We start from the raw sequence: 10,994 nt of genomic DNA, 5'->3' as shown, positions 1-10,994 counted from the left end.
GCTGGCGATAGAGGATGCTAAGTAATAAGAGAATGGTTAATTATCATAATTTGTTGTATTAAGAACATATGAACATGTGATGTGAGGCTGCTGGCGATAGAGGATGCTAAGTAATAAGAGAATAGTTAATTATCATAATTTGTAGTATTAAGGACATATGAACATTAGTAAATATAACAGTAAGTAACAGTAGTGAAGATGTACGGAGGTTAACTTAGATGCAGAGAGGTAGTGAGAGGGTTGTTTATGTGCAAAGACTGATGACGCTGCGCGTAGGATAGATAAGGACACAGAGGATCGCTGCTGATTCTGCAGGGGATGAAGAAATAGGTCGCATGTGGTGTGCCCCAGCTACCTCTGAAGGAGGCAGATTCTGTCTGGTCGTCAGTGAGAGAGGTGTTGCACTCCGCCCTCTGATTTCTCCATACATCTTATTCTGTCCAACGCCGACCCTCATTGTCGTAAGTGTTATGTTGTAGTTCATTTGCTATTTGCTACTCAGCTGAGAATTATTGTTAAGTTAATTGCTATTACACTGTGAGTTACAATACACGTATTATTGCCTTCGTGCCATTGTTCATGATACTGATTTGTTCATGATTCATGTTACTTATCAATGTGTCAATGATTATGTATAAATAGGGCATTAAGAATTATCTTGTACATTATGATGTTTATATCGGTTATCCTTACGTTGCCTGTATGTTGTATTAAATAATCAATTATTATTATGATGGCTATATGTCTTATTTTGCATGTTTTTGTTTACATTTCAATATTCCTCATACTGGTGTCAATTTGATTGTTATGCAGGTTAACCGCATTAAAGCGAGTAAACGACTGGGTCGTTTTGTCATCCTGAATACTACATTCGCCCAGCGGCGATTACAGTATCTATGCTATGTAGTGGAAAATGTATTCACGGGTAAGCGAACACAGAGGGCAGCGGGCCAAGTGAAACCGTATAACGGGAGTGAAGGGTGGTTGCTGGAACCGTTAAGAGACAGAGTTCGATCCTGATCCGGTGAATGAACAATTACCACCCAGAGTCCGCCGGCCTCCACGCCGACTCATCGAAGTGTTGACAGACTTGGTTACTCGTCACCTCCGGAGGAAAGAAAATCGGTACGCTTGTTGGTGTGGCAGTTATTCCAGTCAATAAAACCATGTTTTTTTTTTTTCTCTCATTAACAACCATAGTCGTCTTCCAATCCTAATAGAAATCAACCTTCCTTTAAAAGTAAGTCAAATAATAATAATTCTTTTGTGCATGAGCTTAAATTTATCATAAACACTACACTTGTGGTGGGAGCATTACACTGGTGTGCAGTAGCGGAATTTTGAAACATTACATCAAGAGCATCCTGGAATCCCACGGTCCAGATACATATCCAGACCATGCCGAATCCGTCCCACCGAGAACTGTGCATTTGGCGAGGAGTGCCATAACGCACAGTCCTTAGCGTACAGTGAGTATTTGAGATTCCTGGGGACAGGAGTTGTTGACAGAATATCATTTATCAAAATACAAAAATAAAATGGGACTAAGAACACTACCTTGCGACATCGTACGATATCGCCGCGTTACTTACATCTTACGAGAGGCCAAAAACCGTTGAAATGACGTAATTGCTACCGGTGACAGCCCTCTTACCACCGTCGGGGATGTCGTAGTAAAAAAAAAAAAAAAAAAAAAGTGACCCCAGCATTACTCCCCTTGTACCGAACACCCCACTGGCCGACGTTGCCTGCCACAGCTCTGACTGTACTCTTTCCTCTGCCCGACGTCTGGCCCAAGTCATACGTTCGCCTGCTTGTGCCTACTGCCCGCCTTATTTGGACTGTTTGATCTGGTAACACTGTTTCAAAGCGAGAAAATTACAGGCAAATCAGAGTGCCCTCCGTGCATTTGCCCATCGTGTAGACCCCCACCTACAGGTAAGAGAACCGAGATGGGCCTCCGAAAAAAAAAACATAAACGTAAAGTACAGTGAGTATACTACCACAACATGTAGTCAAGTCATGAGTTATTGACAAGAATTAATAGTAAAAATTAAGGAAAAGTTGAAAAGAATCCTGGCGAATTCGGCGCCCCTTGCCATCAGCAACAGGAAGATGCAAAAGGTAAACATTTGCCGTTGTGGCCAACACCACGTTACTCTTCAGCTGTGTCTCCTGGTCTGTATAGTATGTGAATCGCCACTGTGTGTCTCACCAGGATACCTAGGACCAGGGCAGCACTGACACTAGTTACTTTGTGTGCATTGAGGCACTTGGTGATGCATTACCTGTTAGAAATGTAATGTCAATCGAATTTCTACTTGTCATTGGTGCCTTTGTCATGTGTTGCGTGGTGTGGCGCAGAGAGGAGCTGTAATTGAGTATGGCGTATTATGTATCCATGGTGAAAGAAATGGAAAATTATAGTCTTCTACCAAGGGGCAACAAAAGCATCGGGGAATGCCAGGCAACTTCACCCAATGCTAACGACCACTGTATACCAACTCGGCCCCTTGCATATTCAACAGAGAAAAAATCTACTGGGTACTAGAATGTGAATTTGAAATTATGTTTTGAAGTGCACAATTCATATTTACACAGCACAGTAAGTTGCAGTCAGTTACTGAAAACATAAGTAATAAAAACGTGTATTAAAACCAGAAATTGCTTTTAATTAAAAGGAACTGGTACTTTTTTTTTTTTTTTTTTTTAATGAAGTGGCAGAGCAACATAACAGGAACATGCACACAATGAACGTGTTGCAGACCTCCTACCCATACTGTACATCTCCTACAGCATATTATACCATTCTTCCAAATCTGGCGCTTTCTTAAAGAACATGTCCCACCTGCTCTCCACGATTCTCGGCTCCCCCTTTGCAGCTCCTCCACCCAGCTGATTTGATGTCACATATATGAAGCCACCCTACTGGTCAACGAGAGAGAGAGAGAGAGAGAGAGAGAGAATAAATGGAGGAAGTGTGGATTAAAACATGAGATAGAAAGAAATGGATAATAAATGGAGGAAATTGAAGTAAAAGCATGATAGATAGGAATAACACAAGAGATAGAAAGAAAAATGGATAACAAAAGAAATGGGTAACAATAGGGGAAGAGGATAACAAATAAGGGGGAAAGGAAATAAAACAGGAAATGAAAGAAAACAAGATTATTTTTTGGCACTACCATAGTATAGACATCTCGCCATCTAACTTTCAGCTGCGCAGGTTTGGGGTTCCTAGTGGTCCCAGATCTCAGCCAGATGTACACTGTTACCAATATATATATAGCTAAAGAATTTCTCTCTCTCTCTCTCTCTCTCTCTCTCTCTCTCTCTCTCTCTCTCTCTCTCTCTCTCTCTCTCATACACTATTATGACATATGGTGTGTATATATGATAGAATCTCTCTCTCTCTCTCTCTCTCTCTCTCTCTCTCTCTCTCTCTCTCTCTCTCTCTCTCTCTCTCAATATTTCTTAAAATTCAAAAGGGGAGGTTGGGGTGAGAGTTCTTTCGCTATATTGGTAACAGTATACATCTGGCCAAGATGTGGCAACCCCCAACTGCGCCAGCTGAGCAGTAGGTGATGGGATGTCTATACTATGATAGTGCCCAGTTTTTCTTTCTATCTCCTGTTTTACTCCATTTATTATTTCTTTCTTTCTCTCTCTCTCTCTCTCTCTCTCTCTCTCTCTCTCTCTCTCTCTCTCTCTCTCTCTCTCTCTCTCTCTCTCTTGACCAGATGAATGGCTTCATATATGTCGAGTGGTTTAAAGTTACCTACATGTCACCATGATACCCAAGTTCTAGGTGGTTACACTCAAAATGAGCTTGGGCGGTGATATGGGCCCTAATAAGGGTACCACTATAAATAAAATTGCCTGTGCCACTATTGGGCGGAAGCTGAACAACGCTTCCCATACACTCTTCAAGTGTGCCTACAGGCGCTATAGGCCTTACCCTAAAAAAAAAAAAAAAAAAAAAAAAAAATCAGCCGGGTGAAGGAGTTGCGAAAGGGGAGCTGGTAATCGAGGAGAGTGGGCAGGACATGTTCTTTAGGAGAGTGCCCCATATCCATATTTGTACGGATGTTTCCACCAAACACGCACCACACACTGAGAGCCCAAGTGTCAGAATAGATCCAGGTTTTATTTTTTTGTTTGTAAGCTAGGAGACTTATGAGGGCCCAAGAGCCATTTGCTAGTATTATTTTACTCTCTTTAGTCTCAGCAAAGCTTTTTCTTACCCGTCTTAGTGTAAAGAGCTTCTCATTCTGAATAATTTCAACCCCATATAATATATATATATATATATATATATATATATATATATATATATATATATATATATATATATATATATATATCCATTGCAAATTATTGATAATAATGACAACAATTCAAAGCTTTACAAGTTTTGTGGTAAACAAGCTAATGCACTGCCATACCAACACTGGGAACTGACAACTGTGCTTGTAATGGACAGGCAGGCACTGAGGTATGCCTGTTAGGTGTGTTCGTTCTTGTGTTTGTCACATTGCTGCACAAGTGCAGAATCAGTCACAGTGATTGGTTCTTTCATTTGAACATGCAGCCACTGGCTAATGAAAAGAATAAATTAATCTAGTCAGACAGAGTGCTTTGTAGAGAGAGAAGTGAGATATTTTTATTAGTCTGAGGAAGATATTGGCCCTAAATGGGTGTATTTTACAAAGAAAATAAGATAGTGACCATATTAATTTCTTAGCATTGCCTGTTATGTTAGACTAGTTTACTTTGGTTAGATCAGTTTGATTGGGTAAGGTTAAGTTAGTTTGGTTTGAGGAAGATGTCTGTCAGCACTACATGTAACCTCAACTAGATTATGTTATATTAGCTAGGTTAAGTTAGGTTAAAGTTAGGATAGATTATGTTTGGTTAAATCAGACAAGTTTGATTAAGTTGGCATAGCCTCTGATGTGGAGTTAATGGTGATGAATACTCTCCACAGTATTAACAGTACATTTCAATCTGTTTTATATATATATATATATATATATATATATATATATATATATATATATATATATATATATATATATATTGTTTTTGTTTTTGTTTTCATGCAAAACAGTGTTTTCTGAGTGGATAGGGTGGATTGGGATGGAATAGGTGATAGAAATTAAGAAGTAATGATGATTTGTAGCAGCAAAATCAATGTGGAGATTCATTCAAATCCAGTAAAAAAACATAAGAGAGAAAATTTTTTTTTCATCTGGAGTTGAAAGGCAAGTGAAAGTAAAAATTTAACAGTTTTTTTGTGTGTGAAATGTAACGAGAGTTCTTCAATGCTGTGCAGAAATGCAAGCCAATAATGCCGGGACTTTCCTGAGATATTTATACATTCTATCACCATTTGCATAGGCTTAATTTGCTGAATATGACAATGTAATAAGGTTTGAAAGGAAACAAACTGAAAGTGATAGCTTGTATATATATATATATATATATATATATATATATATATATATATATATATATATATATATATATATATATATATATATATATATATATATATATATATATATATATATATATATATATATATATATATATATATATATATATATATATATATATATATATATATATATATATATATATATATATATATATATATATATATATATATATATATATATATATATATATATATATATATATATATATATATATATATATATATATATATATATATATATATATATATATATATATATATATATATATATATATATATATATATATATATATATATATATATATATATATATATATATATATATATATATATATATATGTATATAGTCAACTATATATAGTATATATAGTTGACCATCCAATTTAATTCATAAGGTGGAATTGATTGGTAATAGTGAATGGGCTGAGTTGGACACACACCACCAAGGATACCAACTCCATTAGTGTTAACGGAAGGTCTTTACCTGTCACAAGTGATCTGATTTCTTGATTTCCTTGGATGCTGTAATTTGGAATGCCTGTGTCTATTTACTTGTTTGTGATTTACAGGGCCCAAGTTTTGTGTGTGTGTGTGTGTGTGTGTGTGTGTGTGTGTGTGTGTGTGTGTGTGTGTGTGTGTGTCTGTCTGTGTGTGTATTTAACTAGTTGTAGTTTTACAGGGCCTGGACTTTATGCTCGTGTGGTCCCGTCTCCATATCTACACTTATCCAATTTTTCTTTAAAACTATGTATACTCGTTGCTGACACCACTTCCTCACTCAAACTGTTCCAAGTGTCAACACATCTTTGTGGAAAACTATATTTTTTAACATCTCTCAGACATCTTCCCTTCCTCAGTTTCTTACTATGCGATCTTGTGCTTCTAATGTCATATTTTTCTCTCAGGATAGTTTCTCATTATCCACTTGATCCATTCCGTTATCAATTTATAAACTTGTATCAGATCCCCTCTCTCTCTTCTCTGTTCCAGGGTTGGTAGATCCATAGCTTTTAGTGTCTCCTCGTATGTCATCCCTTTAACTTCTGGAACCATTCTTGTAGCCATTTTTTGTAGAGTCTCCAATTTCCTTATGTGTTTCTTTTTATGAGGGGTCCACACAAATCCTGCATATTCCAATCTGGGTCTTATTATAGTACTTATCAATTTCTTCATAATTTCTTTGTCCATGTAGTGAAATGCTACTCCAATATTCCTTAGCAAATTGTATGTCTCTCTGAAAATTCTATCAATATGGCTTACCGGTTGATTGTTTTCTTCCATCGTCACTCCCAAATCCTTTTCCTGTTTTACTTTTTCTAGTTCTACTCCATCTCCCATCTTATAGATTCCCACTGGTTGTCTTTCACTTTTTCCCATTTCCATGACATGGCTTTTGTCCACATTGAATTCCATCTCCCATTTTTTTTACTTCATTTCCAGATCTTGTTTAGGTCGTCCTGCAGTATTTCACAATCCTCTTTTTGTTTAATGCCTTTGCACAGTTTTGCATCGTCCGCAAACAGATTTACGTAGCTGTTCACTCCCTCTGTCATGTCGTATATATATATGAGAAAGTATTGGCTCCAATACTGACCCTGTGGCACTCTGCTGTCTACTGCTCTCCACTTGGACTTCATATTTTTAACTATCATCCTTATTTATCTCCGCTTCAAGTAATTTTTTCATCCATCTCAATATGCTTCCTTTTAAGCCACCCTTCTCTAACTTCCATAGTAATCTTTCATGTGGCACTTTATCAAATGCCTTTTTTAAATCTAAATAAATACAGTCAATCCATCCCTCTCTCTCTTGTACTTTATCAACTATTCTAGAGTAGAAACTCAATAAATTTGTTACACATGACCAACCTTTTCTAAAACCAAATTGGCTATTTGATAATAATTTGTTGTCTTCAAGAAACTCAATCCATTGTTTCTTTATTACTCTTTCACACATCTTGCATATTACACTAGTTAGTGATACCAGTCTGTAATTTAAAGGTTCTTCCTTCCTTCCGCTCTTATATATGGGAACCACCTCAGCTCTCTTCCATTCTATTGGTACTGTTCCATTTTCTATTGAGCATTTTATGATGTTGTATATAGGACTTGCTAGTTCTTCCCTACATTCTTTTAATATTCTGCCTGAGACTTCATCTGGTCCCATTGCCTTCCCCTCATCTAATTCCGTCATCAACTCTTTTATTTCAAGCTTGGTTATTTTAATCTCTTTCATATGGACTGTCTCTCTATTACCCTGTGGTCTTTCGAATTTGGATTCCTTAGTAAAGACATCCTGAAATTTACTATTTAACAGTTCTCCCATACTTTTTGGATCTTCCACCATCTCATTCTCTCCTTTTAACCTTTCTATTGTTTCTCTTTGTCTTATTTTTCCATTTATGAATCTCTAGAACAATTTTGGTTGTTCCTTACATTTTTCGACAATGTCCTTTTCATAATTCTTTTCTTCTCCCTTTCTCACTTTAGTATACTCATTTCTTACTGCCTTGAAGTTTTCCTTATTTTCTAGATTTCTATTTCTCCTCCACCTTTTCCATGCTCCATCTCTTTTCTCCTTTGCCCTAACACACATTGCATTAAACCAATCTTTCCTTCTTCTTTAGGTTTATATTTCGGGACATATTCCCTGACTCCTTTTTTGTATATTTCCAAAAATAACTTATACTTATCTTGCACTGTCTGAGTTTTCCATCTCCTCCCAGTTAATGTTTTTGAAATAGTTCTTGAGGTTCTCAATATCAACCCTTCTGTAATTTAATCGGTCTCCTTTGTATGATTAATCTCTATCTTCCTTTCCCTCTTCTATATCCATTTCTAATATTACATGGTCACTCTTTCCCAATGGGCACTTATATCTTATATCATCGTTCATTTGTATACCCCTTGTAAAAAGTAGGTCCAATCTTGCCGTCTCATCATTTCCTCTGAATCTTGTGTTTTCCTTTACTCTCTGGTCCATCAAATTATCTATCATTAGATTCAGGAATCTGTCTCCCCAGGCATCTTCCCCCATACCACTTTCATAATTTTTCCAGTCCACCTCCTTACAGATGAAATCTCCTACTAATATCACTTTTCTCCTTTCTTTAATGATTCTCGTTAGACTCCTTATTGTTTCATCTATCATGTCTTTATATTCTTGATTGGTCCATGAATTTGTTTTTGGTGGCACATATGTTCCAATAATTGTTAACTCCTTTTTATTAATATGTATCTTAATATACAGTATTTCTGATTTTCCTTCCCCAAACTCCACTTGATTTACCACCATCTCCTTCCTTAACATCATCATGACTCCTCCTCCTCCTTTACCCACTCTGTCTCTCCTCCATATATTATACCTTTTATCTATGTCTATTTTTATTGCCTCATTTAACTTTGTTTCCACCAGGCATACAATATCTGGTTCTTCTTTCTTTATGTAATCTCTTAATTCTAATTTACTAGATAAAATCCCATCTATGTTTGTATACATCATTTTTAATCTCTTGTTCTTATCATTTTAGTTAAACTTGCTCCATTTTTTCTCTTCCTTCTCTTTTATATACCATTTCCTTATCCTGTCTCCTATAATTCTCCAAAAAAATGCCTTCTTCTCCTCTCTGACCTTTCATTATTTTTTTCTCTTGCTTCTGCCACCAGTTCATTGTGTCTCTTCCTTTCCTCCTTGTTTCTATTTTTCTTTATATATATATATATATATATATATATATATATATATATATATATATATATATATATATATATATATATATATATATATCTTTGCAACCTTCTGTTTCTCTGAGTTTTGTTTTTCTATATAGTACTTCTTCTGCTGCTGCTTGTGATTTTAGTAATATCTTAATTGGTCTCACTGTTCCTTCTTGATATGGTCTCATTCTATCGATTTCTTCTACTTCCTCTTCTAAGTTCTGTCTATCCTTGTCATTTAGTTGTTTTAGTAGGTCTTTTACTGATTTCATTTCATTCTTTTCCCTTCTTGGTCTATATTTAACATTTTTTTCTTTCAGTTCAAAAATAATTACACTTTTTTTCCGCAATTTCTCTTACTAAATTTTCTTTTTTCTTCAGGACTCCTATCATTTTGTTTGTCATATTTTCATCTCTTTCTTTTAACTGTTCTTGAAATACTTCCTGAAATGATTCCTTGTCTTTCTTATCTTGGATGCTCCATGCTTGTACTTCTTTTTTAATCACGTCTTGTACTCTTTCTTCTTCTTTGTTAACTAGATCTTTCAGCTTCTCTTTTTCTTTCTCGGCTTTACCGAGTCCTTCTTCCATCAATTTCTTGTAGTTAGCTATTTGCACTTTTAATTCTTCATTTTCGGTTCTTAGCCTAGTTTCGTTTTCTTCCACTCTTTTTATCCTTTCTTTCAATTTCTGGAGCTCTTTATCCTGTTCTTCATTCTCTTTCATTCCCATACTTTCCTTTATCAATTTATCTAATTTACGTTCAATAGTCAACACTCTATCAAAATTAGTGAAGTATGCGCCATATCAAAGCCTTCGAATGTTCTTTCTCCCTCACCAACATAGTCATCATCAGCTTTCATTCTTTCCCGTGTCTCATACCTGCATTTAGATGGAATCTCTTTCTCACTCATGATTTTGTAACACTGTATTCATGAAAAAAAACGAGTCCACACTAATTGCCCAGGCCACTGCAAACCCAAACAAAGGTAGTGAAGATCAGCTGATTCTCGGGAGCGACGGTATTGCGTCCTTCCTCGACCGCGTCTCGTGTGTGTGTGTGTGTGTGTGTGTGTATTTACCTAGTTGTAGTTTTACAGGGCCTGGGCTTTATGCTCGTGTGGCCACGTCTCCATATCTACACTTATCCAATCTTACTTTAAAAGTATGCACACTCGTTGCAGACACTACTTCTTCATTTAAACTGTTCCACGTCTCAACACATCTCTGCGGGAAACTATATTTTTTTATATCTTTCAGACATCTTCCTTTTCTCAGCTTTTTACTATCCGATCTTGTGCTTCGGATGTCATATTCTTCTCTCAGGATTAGTTTCTCATTATCCACTTGGTCCATTCCGTTGATCAATTTATAAACTTGTATCAGGTCTCCTCTCTCCCTTCTTTGTTCCAGGGTTGGTAGATCCATAGCCTTTAGTCTCTCCTCATATGTCATCCCTTCAAATTCTGGAAGCATTCTTGTAGCTATTTTTGTAGCCTCTCCAATTTCCTTATGTGTTTCTTTTTATGAGGGGTCCACACTACTCCTGCATATTCCAATCTGGGTCTTATTATAGTACTTATCAATTTCTTCATCATTTCTTTGTCCATGTAGTGAAATGCTACTCCAATATTCCTTAGCAAATTATGTTTCTTTAAAAATTCTATCAATATGGCTTACTGGTTGATTGTTTTCTTCCATTGTCACTCCTAAGTCCTTTTCCTTTTTGACTTTCTCCAGTTCTACTCCATCTCCCATCTTATAAATTCCCACAGGTC

General features: G+C 36.1%; 1 protein-coding gene across 7 annotated transcripts in view; it reads left to right on the top strand.

Annotated features, from left to right (window-relative positions):
- The first annotated feature begins 1,753 nt into the window (after positions 1-1,753).
- The window catches only part of LOC123501899 (microprocessor complex subunit DGCR8-like), a 49,950-nt gene continuing 40,709 nt past the window's right edge, over positions 1,754-10,994 (top strand). For 2 of the 7 annotated variants that reach the window (XM_045250965.1, XM_045250963.1), the window contains exon 1: positions 1,754-1,938. The gene's annotated coding sequence lies outside the window, so the exon portion shown is untranslated. Of the gene's footprint in view, positions 1,939-2,103; positions 2,188-10,994 lie in introns of those variants that run through there. The other 5 variants (XM_045250960.1, XM_045250961.1, XM_045250964.1 and 2 more) reach the window with 5 other exon arrangements.

The sequence above is a fragment of the Portunus trituberculatus genome, chromosome 10 (assembly GCF_017591435.1).
Source record: "Portunus trituberculatus isolate SZX2019 chromosome 10, ASM1759143v1, whole genome shotgun sequence".
Lineage (NCBI taxonomy): Eukaryota > Metazoa > Arthropoda > Malacostraca > Decapoda > Portunidae > Portunus > Portunus trituberculatus.
This window is presented reverse-complemented; position numbering and strand designations above follow the sequence as displayed.